The sequence below is a fragment of the Gordionus sp. m RMFG-2023 genome, chromosome 3 (genome assembly GCF_954871325.1).
Source record: "Gordionus sp. m RMFG-2023 chromosome 3, tfGorSpeb1-WG-v2, whole genome shotgun sequence".
In the NCBI taxonomy this organism is placed as follows: domain Eukaryota; kingdom Metazoa; phylum Nematomorpha; class Gordioida; order Chordodea; family Parachordodidae; genus Gordionus; species Gordionus sp. m RMFG-2023.
In genome coordinates, this window is record NC_088777.1 from 13,530,836 (window position 1) to 13,549,585 (window position 18,750).

Here is an 18,750-nt window from a genome sequence, read left to right on the forward strand (position 1 = left end):
TAATATTTTATAGAGAGGAAAAATATATAATATGTAGAAAATAAAATATTTTCCATCTAGGAATTACTCAGTATCCTAAGAAAAATATACCATTTCTACCTAACTTTGCCATCACAATTAGCACAAATTCACAAAAATGTAGAATGCAAAGTAATAAAATAAATAATAAAATGTGATGTGCTATAAAATTATTACAAAGATAAAAAAAATGTAATATGCAGCATAAATTTACAAAAAAAAATTTACACAAAAAAAAAACTTTCTCCAGTATGCAAACTGAACAATATTCCCATTTCAAGGCATACCTCAACATGGGCTGACCTTATCTGTAAAAATATTTTCCCTTCACATCATTGCATACCATAAAAATAATATAATATTTGCAAATAAAACTTTTTATAAAATTTTATAATTTAAAAAAAAATATATATATATATTAAACATAAAGATTTCATAATTTGAAAAAAAAATTATTACACATCATCTAATATATCATATAAATCCATACCCAATTTATATATATATCAAATGCAGACACTAAATCAAAATAACTATCCACCTATAACATTATAGATATTATTCTGACTTCATCATACTTCAATTCCTTTAAATTATCCTTCACAATTAAATATATCATATGTGTAATTCACATTACACCCTATTTCATAAAAATGGTTAATTACTTCAATATAAACAACATTAATTCACCCTCAATAGATCCCTTAATAACATATGAACCTTAATTGAAACTGAATTACATATACAATATATTAACATTAATTAATAATACTGAATTACATATACAATATATTAACATTAATTAATAATAAATTATCCCACACATATCCATCCCTTTAAAAACCCAAAATGCATAATTATATAACACATACTTTATTACAAAAGTCCACTTCCACATATATTTTCATAAATTTCCAATATTTAAATATTTAGCAAACCTTTCTGTCCTGCTGATCATGAGGTCTTATCTTCCTATGACGGAATACCTATAACACCATTCAATGAGTCTTAAGGCGTACCAAATAATACGACAATACTTATTGTCAAACATTGAATGTAAAATATACATCTAGACATACAATACCACAAATATTATTGTCTTAAATGGCCAACATGAAGACATCTAATACCACAAATATTATTGTCTTAAATGGGCCAAAATAAATCAAATATCATTAACCAATAATTAATCATTTTATTTTAATTTTCAATCCTAATACTCATTACATACTTTCTATCTTAACCTTTGCAAGCTAAATATATAAGATAAAATTATAGAAACCCTTAAACTCACTCCTTAATCTCACTTACTCCTGTATAGTTTTTAGTAGTGTTGTGGTTTCACAGTAAAATTCAAAATTACATGAAAAAAATGGTTCTTACCTTTTTTATTACGAATAACTCTTGAATCTCCAGGTTCTGTACATGCATCACTTTTAGTATTATAATAACATTTATTTTACATTCAAATATATATCCCATTGTAACCCACTCACCCTTAAACTTTATTTCAAATGTAGTTCAATTTATGAAACTACCTTACCAACCATATTAATAATATATAAACATTTATTTCAAATGTAGTTCAATTTATGAAACTACCTTACCAACCACATTAATAATATACAAACATTAATAGAAATGAATTATTCATCATAATATTTCTTATTCCTTAACCTAGCCTAAAAATATACAAACATAGCTATCATCTTTATAAATTAATTTATGTCTTTAACATGAAATATTAACTGGTCTTACCTTTCTTATCCTTTACATTGCATTGTGTTCCGCATTAATCCCTAAGTAAATCCTGAGGTCACTGACAACATTAACGAAGACGTCATATTTATTCATAATTATATTTATCAGAAGACTTCATATATATTCATTAAAAATATATATATTCTTCCAAATCATTAAGGTTTCATATTCATAAAAATAGCTGAATCTCCTCCATTCTTTGTTCTTCACCAGCTGGCATCTTCTCCTCCCCCATTCTCCCTTCTTTCCCCAAGGAAAATTAATTGCTTATGTTATAAAAATGACTGACATTCAGTATATTATATTAAATTTATTTCTTCTTTTTTCAGCGGCTACAACATAAATCTTATTGGGATAATTTATTTAAAAATATATTTGTATCATGAAGGAATCGTTTTATAAATAAAATTTAAGAATTTCATATTAAAATATTAGACTTACATTTTATAATATAAAAACAAAAAATTTTTTTATTACTTAAATAAATAAATATAATAATAGCTTACAATGTTTATTGTACACAATAGCAATTGATAAAGTAAGAAAATAAAAATGATAATTTAGCAAAGTCATGGTTTATTTTTTAATAATTTAAATTATTTAATATTTAGCATAGTATTAATTTTTTTTGACAATTTATTTCTATTTATTTACTTAGAATCACTAAATTTAAAGTTTATTTTAAAACAATAAATTTCAATTCTAATAGGTTGATAAGTATATAAAAAAAAATGTAATACAAATACGAACAATATTAAATTAAAAACATATTTTAAAAAGTTTTAATTTATATATCATAATTATACATATATTAGTTATTAGAAAAAAACGAGGGGGGAAAACATGCATAAAAGATATTAAGGTAAAACTAATCATCTTGTGGGATGAGGCTGCCTATGAAGCGAATGTAATTTGCATTATGAATCGCTATTGCAAGTCATTATCTTAAGAAGAAGCCTTCGTGAGGTTTATTCGTAAGTTTAAGAAATTTGAGAAATCCCTTCAAGACATTTCCCATCATCGGATCTGAAAAGACGAAGGTTTAAGAATAGAGGGAATTTGAGCATATTCCAAAGCTATAAGGATGATCGAATTGAATAAATTATGTTTAACGATATGACCTTTAAATGAACGACGATGGAGGCTATGTCTTGCATTACCAAAACGGCAGAACTGCATTCTGAACATGTGTAGGGTTGGTTGGGTTATTAGGCAGTTTAAACGAATACCAATGGCGTGAGGGTGATCATTTTGGTTAGGTTGTATTTGTAAATTAACTGAGGGAATGGCTTAAGGGAATTCATGGCCTGAACCATTAAGCAGTGAGGAAAATAAAGGATGGTCAGATAATTACATTCTGGAAAGGGGCGATTCTCATTTATTTTACTTCCACTTGCTACATATGAATCTATAAATTAATTTTCGTTTTAGTTGTTCAGGTCAGTTTACAAAATAATTTATTCATTCTGGTAAAAGGTAATACATTATAAATTTTTTTATTAAACCTAACTTAAAATAATAAAAAATTGGGTTACAACCTTTATTTCTTTTTTAAATATCCATAAGCGCAAATTAGTAAGCTAAAAATATTAATAATATTATTATTGAATTATGAATGATTTAATAGAATAGCTCAAATATATGATCTGGCCGAACCCCGGATAAAAGCTAGCCGAAAGCCAGCTAAGGAGGGTTTAGGGACGAAGCCTCTCTAAAAAATTCCACCCCCCCCCCCCCTCCCTATAGGAAAATCTTGGATACGCCACTGGCAAGCATTTATTAAGTAGATGTACTATGAGCCCAGTCATAATTAAGTAAACATATTAAAATTCCAAAATATCAACCTCACACAAATATATTTTGTAATACTTCTAGGGTGAAATTAATGAGAATAATGATCAAATTGAAAATATTTAGCTTTATGACTCAAGAGAATTTGATTCCATTATATCTGATCAATCTACAAGCAAGACAATCAAATGTAAATTTCAATCTTATATAACCGGTTTCATAGATAGAATGAATCCCAAAGAAAAAAATGAGTTCTATAATTGTTAGCAAAGGCTGTATATGCGAGCAATTTACTTTTCCACATTGTTGTGATAATTAGAATGGTATTATTTTTGTTTGCATTTAATTAAATAGTTTTGTTTATATAAATTTGAATATTTACGAAAAATAATTTTTTTTATATATAAAGTTGAATATTTAGAGGTCATGTAAAATTTGAATATGTATACGACGAGATTATATAAATTTTAGTAGTATAAATATAGAAATAAAAAAATGTAATATTAAGAAGAAATTTAATTTTATATTTTGGGAAACCTTTTTAATTTTTAGTTTGACTTTGATTTTATATTTTTAGTTGATTTTATATTTTTACGTTTTAGTTTATTTATGTTATTTTCGATTTTGAATATATTTAATAAATTAAATTGGCATCTTCAATTCGTGTTCATATTAAATCAACTTCTAACAATGGTGCCGAACCGTATGTACTATGATGGACCTAAAAATTCAGTCTAATTAACTGTGAAAAAATATTCTTAATAAAGGGGAAGAGGGGATGTGTTAAAATCGACCCTAAGACAAATAACGAGATCAATAAAAAAACAATGGTATCAATATCCAGGTAAATGATCGTAGTTCGAAAGAATATAGAATTAGTCGTTTTTTACAAGAGATCGTTATAGTTAAAGGGAATTCGTCACAAGAGATCGTTATCCGTTCAAGTGATCCTTTTAGCTAAAAGAAATTTGTAATAATACTTATTAAAGATTTACGTTTAACTGTGATCTAAGTTGATAATATTTAGCAAAATATTAGGTTGTTGATTTACCCAAATCTTCAGGAAGAGAAACGGCTTTCATCGTTAGAAAATTCATACCGCAATCGAGCTCATTAGAGATCAGATTTTTATAAGAGATCTTTATTACAAGAAATGGTTATTGTTACAAGAGATTGGTACCGTTAGGATCGTGACAAGAGTCAGTATCGTTACAAAAGAGCGTTATAGATATAAAAAATCTTTATCGTAGACAATATGGAACAAAAGAGATGCCTTCGCGAAAGATGGTGATAACTCAATGTCGTAGAATCATTCATCACGTATAACAAGTTATCCTGTATGGGTAATTCAGGATGGGGGCGATTTTAAGGAAGGGGTGTCGTGTCGATACCTGTATTGAATTAATTATAAATTTAAAGAAATTTGAATATAAATTTTGTATAGATAAAATGCTTAAATTGTAAAGTTAATCGAAAGGTTAAATTATAAGAAAATTAAAGGACAATTATATAAAATAATAATATCAATAGTATGTAAATTTTATTAGTATAAATATAGAGGTAAAAATTTAATTTTAAGAAGAAAAAGAAAGGGAAACCTTTATAATTTTTTAGTTTTGATTTTATATCTTGGGGAACCTTTATAATTTTTAATTTTGACTCTGATTTTAGTTGATTTTATATTTTTTGTTTGATTTATATTTTTACGTTTTAGTTTATTTATGTTATTTTATATTTTGATTATATTTAATAAATTAAATTGGAATCTTCAATTCGTGTTCATATTAAATTTTCAACTTCTAACATCATAAAAAATGTTATAGTTGTACAGCTCATACATTTCAATTATTCTTCCACTATTTTCGATTGAATGCCTTCAGTTATCATATATCAATAATTAAAAAAATTGTCAAATTTTTCAAGAATAAACATATACCAGCTGTAGTATTTTCCCGTAATAAGAATTAACATGGTATATCATCTACATTAAGTACAATTAGCGAAATAGGATGAGCATCATCAATAAAATATATGTAGAAAATACAATATGTGAGATAGCTCTGAAAGTATCAGTTGTTGAAGAAGCTGTATGTGTGTCCCATAGAAATTACCTATAATATATTAAATGAATAAATATTTTGGACGAAAATTTAAAATTTTTTATTCCAACCTTTAGCTACCTCATTGTTGAGTACAAGGGGATAAATGTATTTTGGCTCAGGTAAAAAACGAAATGCTTAATTTGGAAAAATACACATGATTCTATATTTTCTCCATCTGAAAAAAATAAATTAAAGTTATGTTTGAAAAGAGAAAAAATTCTCTAAATACATGTGCTCACAATGCTATTTATTTATTGGACCCCCAATTTTAAGAAACGCATCTCACTAGTGCTGAATTTGATGAAGCCTTTAATATAATACAAGAATTAGGAATTTTATAAGGTGTTGATACAAAATATTTTGAGTGATTAATTTTAGATTTTAGACGCAAAACGGCCGGCATATTTAATAGCCAAAATATATGGAAAGTGATAACTATAAGAAACAATCGAATTTCGGCCTAAAGTTGGTGAAATGCACTTTGGCCACCTTGTCCATAAAGAGAAGTGGCTAATATTTTACTAACATTTCCTAGTTCGCCATCTTCATAAAGAAATGGGTAGGTTTGAGGCAATATTCATATGAAAAACATGAAATCGATTGAAGATTTCTAAAACAATAAAATAGTGAGTATATCATACCTTAAGATTTATTAAAAATATTAAAGAAAATAATAATATTGATATGAATCGAAACTTAGCCACGGAGAGCGAAATATTAACTATGGAATTAATTAAGGAAATATTATGAAATTTAATATTACATAAATTCATTATATATTATATATATGTCGTAATTTTTAAAGGGATCAGATCTATCCGGGATCATCACGGGTTTTAATGGGATCCCTTTAAGAATTCAATTTTTTAAAGGATAAAGAACTATACTATATTATCACGATTGAACCATGATATAGAGAGATCTTAATTTAAAACGCGTTTTATGCGCGTTTTGCTTTATTTTTTTAAAATTAATTGTTATTTATTTATTTTTCAATGTTGTTTTTTAGGCCTTATGAAATAAGATATGTCTAATATAGGGTTACAATCGGTAGCTAATCAAAAGATCTATTCAATTGGAGGTCAATCTCTTCCCCTTAATAGACGAATCTAGGTCTGGGGAATAAGGAATATTTTTATCAATAAAATATCGATATGGATATCAAATAATAGCTAATTTTAATATCTTTTGACTGAAAGTCTTCATTCTTGGTTTTGGATGTGTATGACATGGTCTGGGGGGGGGGGGGGTTGTAAAATTTTTTTTTGATATGGGTATCAAATAAAAGGTAATTAAAACATTTTTTTATTTTAGTAATAATAATCACTCATAGATGGCGGATCTAGGTCTTAAAGGGTCAGGAATATTTTTATCAACACAAAATATCGATAAAGGTATCAAATAAAAGCTAATTTAAATATCTCTTGATCTTAATAATTATATTTTAAGTAGGCGGGAGATGTAAAGTAGTCAGAAATATTTATATAAACACAAAATATTGATATAAAAATCAAATAAAAGGTATTTTAAATATCTTTTGACTGAAAGTATTTACTATCTTAAAGGGTTGGACTTGATCTGTTAATGTGTGGGAGGTGGGGGGGGGGGGGGTTAAAAATAAAAATTTATATGGGTATCAAATAAAAAGTAATTAAAAAATCTTTTGATTATATTAATTTTATCAGGCTAAACGGGCATCTTAAGATGTAATGAATATTATTATTAACGCAAAACATAAACATGGGTATTAAATAAAAGTTAAATAAAAAATATTTAGACTTCAATATTAAATATCATTATAAGCAGGGGTTAAATATAGTCATTGCTTTTTAGAAACTCATTATATAATGATAAAATTATTTGCTAGCAACTTAATCTAATTTGTAATATTTTTAAATCTCAAAATTTCAGCTATATTTGAAACCATCGATTCACAAATTTTAAAATGACATTATGAATTTTTCTTATTGCAGTTATAAATTATTACATAAGCAAACTATTATTATATTTTTTTTTCAAGCCATATAATCAACACATATTTTATTGATTTTGATAATTAAAATTTAAAATATAATCTTGAACAATTATTTATTATTCACACAAATAATATATTACATTTTGTGGAACAATTAATGCTATTTTTAAAACATTAGCATCTCTTATTGTTGCAACTTTTTTGGCAATTGCAAATTGATTTACAATTACTATAAGAAGATGCACTTATTGATGCTGTTATTATGAAGATGTCTTATTAAGAATGGTCAAATTGGTAAATTTTTTTGATTTATAAACGTTCGTTTTTAAAAATGAGGAATCAATTTTTCCCAAATTAGTTCCAACCCATAATTTCTCGCCCATGAATACTTTCAATCCAAAGATATTGAAATTGGCTTTTATTTGATACCCATATCGATATTTTGTGTTGATAAAATTATTCCTGACCCCCCAAGACCTAAACCTGCTCTATGAGTGATTATTATTATTACAAAAATTTTTTATAAATACCTTTTATCTGATACCCATATCAAAAAAAAAATTTTTTTTACACCCCCCCTCTATCCCCCTCCCACCCATTAGACCTAGTCATACTCATCAAGACAAAGAATGAAGACTTTCAGTCAAAAGATAATAAAATTAGCTATTATTTGATACCCTTATCGATATTTTAATTTGATTATTCCTGACACTCAGACCTAGACTCGCCCAATTAAGGGGGAGCTATTTACCTTTGAGTAGATCTTTTGGTTAGCTATCGATTGATATACTATATTAGATATATCTTATTTCATAAGGCCATAAAAAACAACATTGAAAATTAATAAATAACAATAAAATTAAAATAAAACGAAACGAAACGAAACGAAACGAAACGCGCATAAAACGCTTTTAAAAAATAAGATTCCTCTTTATCACGATTAAAACGTGATAATACCGTTTTATCATTCCTTAACACTTAAAACCCTAATTTTTTAGTTATCCCTTTAAAACCCGTGATGATCCAAAAAAGCCCCTTGAGCTGACTAGCCCTGATCTCCCCTAATACATTAAATAGAAGCGAATTATAAATAAAAAGTAACTTAATTTTGGTTAATTTAATAAACATTTTAAACATATAAAAATAAGGAGCTTAAGGAGAGATTATGATTTCTTAGCATAAATTCTAAATACCAATCATATAAACCATAAAATTTTATTTCCAAAGATTTTCATATTTTTTTTATATTAACTGCCATAATTGACGTGTCATCCCGCTAGCTCTAAATTGACTATTCATGATTGAAACAATATATAGACAAAATAGATACTCATAAAACTTTCTCAAATTATAAAAGAGGGTTAAAACTTTGCTATAAAATTTAATTTATATATAAATGATTTTATAATTATATAAAATTTAGATTCTGTCATACATAATTTTTAATAATTAATTATTTCATAAGTTTTTTGCCTATAGATGCACACTTTTAAACCTAGTTTATTCAATTTTAAAATGAGATTAAGTGATTTGCCAATCCTCGAGGTTTATCTAACCCCAGTCTCACCTACCTCCTTCTTACAAAAATCTCCCATCGAACATTTTGAATATGATTTACTATTCTAACATTTATATAAATCCACTAGATATTAATTATAGGTTTTAATGCCGCATCCTCAGTTCATCCTCTCTCATTAATAAATATATCATTATTTTAAGCTCTGAATATTTTTAATGCATAAAATTGGTATAAAATTGAAATATAAATATTTAATTTTTTTTAAATATAGATATAGATATATAATATTTAGTATGCTTTTATCCCTCTATACGCTTCATATAAAACAATTTCTATATATATTTTTTTAATTCTTTTAATTAATAAACATAACCAAATAATGTTGGACTCTCATATAATACCATATATTTTATTTATTAGCGGAGTTTAAATAGTTCATAGTTCTAGATTCTAACTTAAATGTACTAGCTTTAAAAATAGTTCTTGGTATTTTTTTAAAACATTAGACCAAAAATTATCATTTATAACTTGAATAATTTGTTTCAAAAAAATTACAGAAAATATCTGATTTACAATTATTTTCTATGGTGGCCGCGCAATTGGTAGTAGATTTTTTGATCCTGACAATTTGGCAAATCATGAATCCTTTAAGAGGCAAAGAAATAATCTTACCACCAGAAGTTTAAATTTATTTTATTTTATTTAATAATGGATAGTTTAATAATATAATTTTAATTTGCCTAAATTTTAAAAAGGAAATTCAGGAGAAGGATGTGATGGTATTCCCAAAAATTTCTGTCTGCAATGGCGCTCACATGAAATTCTACCTAGGATTTTTATGTTTTTACAAAGCATTACTTCTCGTCTACGGTGCTAAGCTAGCTTGGAACACTAGGTCTCTATGCTTTTTTTAAATATTTCTTTTTAAAAATTTTGTGACCTTTTTTTAAGTTTTCACTCCCCTTCGATCTTTTACTAAGGATTCGTATAGATAAAACGGAGGATTCTCCTAACTTGATTTTTTTTTAAATAATGTTTGCTCATCTTTTTTAACACTTTTTTATGTTTATTTTTTAATATGAATAAGGAATTATTTGTTTTTAGGAATTTTTAAAATATATTTTTCTAAATTACGTGAATAAATACTGCTCATGCATACGGCCTCTACATAATGGGGAAAGGATAGTAAGAGCATTTTGTCTACAAATTTTTTGAAAGTGGTAACATCTAAGGGGGTAGGATAAAAGAATGTTAAATTTATGGGGTTATCAATTACATTTTTAGATAAAATAAGGTAAAATATATTGCTGTAAAAATACAAAATTAAAATTGACTAAAACTAAATAATAAAACGATTTAATGATCGATCTTTTAGAATCCAATAAGATATTCATGATCCCGATTCCTATGTCTCTTATATTACCTTTAGATCCCGCCACAGTCTTTAGACTTTTTGGGTGTGGAAGAATTCATTAGTATCAACATTTCGCGAAATTTATAAATAATATATTTATTAGTAATTACCGGGTCAATCAAAAGTTATCTTTCACAAATTTTTTAAAAAATACTTAAAAAAACTTACAAAAATTTCCAAAATATATTTATAAAAATAAAATATTAGCAAATCATAAAAAAAACCAATCCCTTGTCAATAAAAAAATAAACATAAAAAAAATTACATAAAAAAATAACTAAAAAGTAATAAAAATAAAAAGAAGCGACAATCTAATTTTTGTTATCCGGCTTCTATTTTTGTCAATATATTGTTACTTTATACCATAATATAGTTCTATTAATACGAATTCTTTTAAGATCAAGTTAATCAATTATGATTTGATATGAATTGATAAATTTTAAATGGAGAAAAACATAATGTTACAAAAGCATTTTATAGGTGTTGTTTATCTTCCAATCCAAAAATCACAAAAGTAGTTCATTACAATAATTAATAGTACATTCGTCATTTATATTCTTTTTCGTTCATTAATTAATTCAATGCCAAAAATCTTAGGGGTTTGACTCTTGAAGCATTATTATCCTATTCTTCCACTGCATATTAATGTTTTCAAAGCCAATAAATCCTAAACTATCGCTATTTTATTTATCTTGGAAAATAGTTAAATATAATAAAAATGTTTACAAAAATTAAATTACCATGTTAGGTTTCAGTCAAATAAAATTATAAATTTCATTATCCGCTGATCGATTATATTTTGAAATTATTGTCTTAATTATATTTTTATAGATTCTATGAGTAAATAAGCTCATAAGGTTATTCGTTTAGAGCTTATATAAAGTAAAGTGAATGAAACGATAGAGTTTATAAATTATTTTATTTATCTATTTATCTAGTTTGTATTATATTTTAATTGTCAGATTGTCTTTCATTCAAAATATTAAAATATTTTTGGTAAAAATAGTTTTATTAAATTGTTGTAAAAAATATAAAAAAAATTGAGCTTAACCTGGGTCAAACGGGTTTCATTTAAACCTACTATAAATAACCTATTTTCTCCATATTATATTTAATTTTATTATTTTCATATATCATGTTCATAATGTGTGATTTTATGTACTTTTATTCTAAAATATGTAAACTTGACCAATTTACAAAATTATAAAATTACTAATGACAATTGTCCCTTTTGCATTTCTAAAAAAATTGAAAATATTCCTAAATAAAAATAATTATCAATATTCATAAATATTACTCGATAAAGATAAAATAAAATATGAAAGTAGTCAATAATCATAGTTAACCGTTCATTCATACTTTATTACATTGATTCACTATAAATATTCTGAAAATCATGAATTAATAAATTTACATTATCAGGTCTAGGAGCTAAAATATCTACTATTGCCAATATATTAATTTTAAAATAAAAATTAAAAGAGGTTCTTTGATCGATTTTATGGCTTGCACTCCAAGGCTGAATCAAATTTTTTCACTCGCACTGGGTGTGAGCCAATTTTTTTCGGTTCGAGCTCTAAGACTTAAACAATTTGTTTTTAGCTAGAGCTAGAAGGTTGAGCCAATTTTTCAGGATCAGTAAGGTTAAGATATTTTTTCCAGCTCGCGCTCCAAGATTTTTCAGATCGAGTTCCAAGGCTTAACCTTTTCGGCTAAAACTCAAAGATTGAGCCAATTTTTTCGGCTCTAGCTCCAAAGCAGAGATTTTTTTGGCCCACGCTTTAAGGTTTAGCCGATTTTTTCGGCTAGTGCTTCAAGGCTGAGCTCATATTTTGGCTCCCGATTAAGGCTGAATCGGCTGGTCTGGTGGAATTTTGCATCACTAAATTAATTTATTTAAAATTAAAATTTAAAGCTAAAAATTATTTGACACTTAATAATTTAGGAACAACATTTTAGCATAGTAAATCGCATTACCTCTATTCCTTCAGTCAGTGTCTGCAAACTTCTGCACTAAAATTAGATCTAAATTAACACTGGAATCACTAAATTCATTAATTTTTTTAAAAATTTTAATTACGTGTAAAAATAAATATATTTTAAAAATTAAACATTCATTATTATATTAAAATCAATATAAAATAGGAAGGAATTACCTTTAAATGCATAAATAAATAAAAGCCAAATTATTTTAGTTTAAAAAAAATTATGTTGTTATATTGTAATAAATAATTTATGGATGTTATTATAATGTAATAAATAATTTAATAATTAAAAAGTCAATCAAAAAATCATTTTTATTTTATTTTGTTAAAAAATCCCTTATGTGTTTTATGATATAAATTATGGGAACATATTTCCTTCGATTAACAAAACAAGATATATTTTTTTTTTCGTTTTGAGTTTTGTTTTTATTGATAAAAGATCGTCATATTTTTTATATTTGAAGAATATGTAATTATTTTATATATGATAATAGATCATAAATTAATTTTTTATGAAAATATTAATTTTTCTGGATTATGTGAATTAATTTTTTTGTCATAATTAATTTGTTTTATTAATTTTTTTTGGAATCAATTTTTTTATATAAATTGAATAACGAAATAATAATAAATATATTTTTGATTATTTTTTAATATTCATTTTTTATAACTAAATTAATAAATTACCATATCCAAAATGTAACTAGTTACATACAACTAATAGTTAACATATAACATATTTCTTTCAAAGGATGATGTTAATTATGTGATTTATTAAATGCATTAAACATCAGCTTTAAAAAAAAAAATCACATTATTTATTATTACGAATCACAATATTATATTATACTTACATTATAAAAATTATTTTATTTTTTAAAAAAATGTAAGAATTGATTTAATATATATACATAGAATCTATTTGTATCAGACGGCTCAGCCCGCTTTGAGCCCGAGCAAGAACAGTTAAAGAATCAACAGAATTATCACGTAAACAGAACCTGACATTGAGGAAAAACTAATCATGGTTTGGTCAGAAATAGAAAAAAGTATTGAAATAAGAAAAAGTGAAAAACTGTCACCAGATTTTCTTGCAGACCAAGAAGTTAGGAGACCAAAACGTGATGGTATAGAGCATGTCACAGGAAATCTTTGGTATATCCAAACCATCTACACATTGGTAGATACAGGATGATGAGAACATTATGGGTTATGACATAATCCTTTTTCATTCAGGTTTGCTTAAAGACAAATATGCGTGATTCAAATTATGGATTCAAAGTTATTGACCTGGCTATATCAGCCATGAAATAGAAATAAGAATGCCGGTTAAGGTTGAAATGTGAAAGTGTCACTCTCCGTGTCACTCTCCGGAAAGTAAAATAATATTAGCTTACTTTGCTACTTTGATTTTATGAGTTTTTAATTTATATTTTATGAATAATGTTTTTATTTACTATTTTATTACATGGATATATTAAATCTAATAAAGTAATAATAAATTTCTTTTAAAAAGGTAATCTTAAAATCAAACCAAAAATATTTCTTTAGATATAACTTTTTAGTCATATCGGTTCTTTTTCAAACTCAAAGCTCTTCTCTATTTAGTATGTATTAAAATAGGATACTACGAAAGAAATTTTTTTCTTAATGTAAAAAATGATTCTCTAATTAACTATTTTGAAAGTATAATTTTAAATGAATACATAATTTTGGTATAATAAAATTTCTATGTATTTTCTAAATTCAAATTATAGTCGAAAACAAAATAAAGGAAAAAATATATATTTAATATAAAAGGTTATGAATCGCAAAATATAAGGATTTACTAGCTAGAGTTAAATTGTTAGTTTAATTTAAAAACATTTCCTTTCAAGCATAATTGACAAAAATTATGAAACAATAGGAAATAATATATTACCATAATTTAGGTATACATATATTATCAGTATAAGGCAGGAAATACTAGGAATAGTATAGCTGATTTCCAACATTGCCTACAAATAACATAAATATACACGAGGCACAATAGCAATGATAGAAATTAGGTAACTAGAATATAGAATAAACTTTTCCCTGTTATATGGCTAAATTTATTATTTTAATATATATTATCGATTTTATATAATAGGAAAATTCAGATTCCGGGAATAAATGACAGTCCCTACATAGGAGTCTGTATTTACAACGTGGCTTTGGTGTGCAGTCTTGGAACTCCTGTGATTATTGTTCTATCTGAGAGCCCCATCTCCGCAGTCATAATATCTAGCTTCATAACTTATGCTACAACCCTAACTTGTACGCTTATATTCGTGCCAAAAGTAATCGTTAATTCTTTCTTCATTTCTCCGATGTATCGTGTAGTTCATTCATCTTTATCCATCTTAACATAAATCAATATTTCGAATATATAACCCAGTTGCAAAATGATTTCAAAGAGAAAATTTCTCAGTTAAAAGGGGATTTCTAAACTTTTTATGAGAAAATTAGGGAATTTCATTTTTCTTTTAGTAATATTTGAATGAATTTTATATGAATAATAACAAATATATATAATTTATAGATGCACTATACATTGATCGGATACCGGAATCTTAAATATTTTATTTTGCTTTCATTTTATTTAAATTTTAAGAAATAACTATAATTACAACCCGCTCTCTATTTCGTTTATATTCTCGTTGAAATAAAAAATGACCATCAAAATTTTTGATAAAAATAAATCGTGTAAATTAATATAAATTTTTGTTTTCCTACTAATTAGACTTAATTAATAATTATGAACAAAATAAATAATCGTTATCTTTTTCAATATCATAGCAATCATAAAAATTTGCTTTTAACAATTAGATAATAGGACTGAGAAACAAAGTTATGCCAGAAAATAAAGAGCAAGGAGGAATTAGATTTTCCGGGAAGACTTCCAGTGATCCTAGCAAAATGCAATTAACCCGTGATCAAAAAGAGAACAGCTTCAATTCAAATTCCGTCTTAGTTATTCAAAGAGATACGGAAATCAATACGCTAAAAGAAATACTAAACCAAGTTTATTATTTGACTAGGGCCTATTAATTTTTCATTCCGCTTGTTCACTTCAATTTTGCCCAGTAGCGTCATTAATGGGGGGGGGGGGGGAGGTGAGGGAATGCAGGAGCCCGTGAGACCCCTGAAAAACTTAAAATTTTTAATACCATAAAAAAGGTCATTTTGAAAATAATTTTTAAAAAAAATTTTGAGCCTCCTGAGCAGGGATGCGAAGCCAAATTATAACCGGGTTCTGTTCAAGGTAAAAAATTACGTGGGTTCGGTTTGGGTTCGGTTCAGGGGAATATTTTTGAGCCCAAGTTTGTTCCGGGTTCAGCTCGGGTTTAGGAATTCTTGAATTGATAAAATAAATTCTATATTTAAATAATAATTAATAAACAAACTAGACATAAATATAGTAATAAAATTTTTAATTTATTTATAGGCAAAATATATTTAAAAATATAAATATGTATCAATTTTTAAAATTTTATTTATACGTATTAACACAATATCTTCCAAGAGTTGTTCGCTCATCCTCGATCTATACAGTTAAAGAATGAATTACAAATATGAAAAAGATCTTCCAATGCTAATATTAAATATATTCATATGAAAATATGATAAATTTACTTGGGTTGCAGGAATAGCAAATAAGATTTTGGATAAAAATATAAATCAGAGTGCTGCAACTTAGCAGACTCCCAAAAATGCAAAATATTTATCTTCCTATCCAATCTTTTAAAATCGCCAAATTCAATCATTATCAACACTTTTCCAATAGTTGGCCGTCTTTTAAGTATTATATCTCGTCCTTCTTTAAGTAGTATTAATTTCTCTAAATCAGTCTATTCAATAACTTCATCCGAACCATTATCATCAGATAAAATGGGCGTGGATATAGGTTTAATCTTACTCTATAAATTAACAAAATACCTTTTCGCACAAATCTATTCATCATCATTGTAATATCTAAAAATTTTAAGGATTTATACTCTTTATTAAAAAATCCGAATACACTACATACATCCTTCACAGCTATTCGAGTCATTCTTTTTTTAAATACAATAATAACATAATCGTATCTCAGAAGGGAATTCAGCAAGGTGACCCCTTAGGCCCAGCCCTCTTTTACATCAGGATCCACAAGATTATCCAAGAAATTCATTTTAAATCTAACCTTACTTTAAATTCCTGGTATCTTGGTGACGACATTGTCTCAGGCAACCTCTTCTCAATCATGTCCATTCCCCTCATCATTGAGAATCTCTCTCATATAACTGGACTATCTCTTAATCTTCCCTAAACCTCCCAGCCCATCAATCATTTTTTTAATAAAAAATTATTTCAACATACCTAAAATCCTTTACGCCCTGAGATCCTCTCCGATCTTTACATGCCGTGACATGCTAGTTTCTCATGAAATCCAAATTAAGGGTCTTCTTGAAAACATATTAAACCTTAAATTTTCCAATTCACCTTGGCTTCAGGCCACTCTTCTCAGCAAGTCTGGTGGTATTGGTATCCGATCCCCGATACAACTTTCCCTCTCAGCCTTTATCTCATCTCATCTTGCTGCACAATCTATCATTGATATTGGGTTCACTCCTTCAGATACTGACCTCTTACAGGCCTCCACCATCTTGGACAGCAACTGCTCACCCACCCTTTGTCGTCCGGCTTCCAGAATGGCTCGAAGCCATTCTCAGTTCAAACCTTGGCCTCCTCTTGTCTGGAGAACGCCCTCCGCTTTGGCTGTAATGCCATGGTTCCCTCCATTTGCATCGACTGTGACCATCCCATCGAATCGAAAGCTTACCATCTCTTGCACTGCAAGTTTTCCCTTGGACGACAACCGCGCCATAAATCTATTAACAACATCTTCCTAGCTGCTCTAAAAGTTAATATCCCATCCACCCTCGAACCAGTGGGTCTCTCAAACGAAAACGCCATACGCCCCAATGGCATATCTCTCATTCCCTGGACTAATGGTCTTCCCCTAGCCTGGGACCATATCTGTGTTGATTTTGCCGCCAAGTTCAACCTCTCATTTTCTGCCATCGAAAAGGCCGAAATCCTAAGAAAAAACAGATATGCTTGCCTCATTAATACCGTGTTTATCCCTATCGTTACCAATACCCTAGGCATGTTCGGAAGTGATGCTCAATTTCATCAAAACTATAGGGGAAAAAAATGTGGCAGATCTCAGGGGACCCCAATGAAGGATTTTACCTTCTTCAGCAGATTTCCCTGGAAATCTGCCGGTCCAATTCTTTAAGCATTCACTCTTCTCTAGGATGATTTGTACCCTTTTTTAAACATTTTATAAAATTTTTTTTTATTCCATTTCTCATTTAAACATACATATTTTTTAATTCATTTTTTATATATCATTAGATTTTTTATATATATATTTTTAATTATAATTCGTAAATGAAAAATTTGTGAAAATTTGTTACTTAAATAAAATAATATATGTTCGAATGAGAAAAAAAAATTAAATTATTAATATTTAGATTTACAATTTTACAAATATTTTAATATATGATTTTAAACAATAAACTCTGAACCCGGTTGGTTGAACTCGGATTTAAAAAATTCTCCAGGTTCGGTTTGGGGTTTTGGAAATTCTATAAATGGGGCACAGGTTCTGTTTGAGTTCAGAATATTTTTTCAAAAACTTGGGTCTTCTTTTCATGGTTCGGTTTGATTGCCTACCCCTGAGATTGTAAAGGCTAATTCTTAGTCACTTTTTATTTCTTTTCTTAATTATAATTATTCTCTGCTTAACGATATTGTCTGTAAATTGATATAAATATATAAAAATTCTAGTGTTAATTCATAGCTGGATTGATCAAGTTGATTAAAATGTTTTTTGTAGAGATATAAAAAAACGGTTTTGTTAATCCTCATGGAAAATATAATCTACCAATTTTATTTGAAATTTTTCAATTTTACAATTATCTTAAAAATATAATCTAAATATCTGATTAGTAATTTTATATTATAACAATCATTTTATAACACTCAGTTTGTTATATAGAATTTATTATAAAATTAATTTTGAAATTTTTTTGAGTTATTTAAAATTAGATTATATAGATTTCCTGCATAATTTTAACCAACCATTATTAAGCGCTCATTCTTAGGTTTGATTCCAA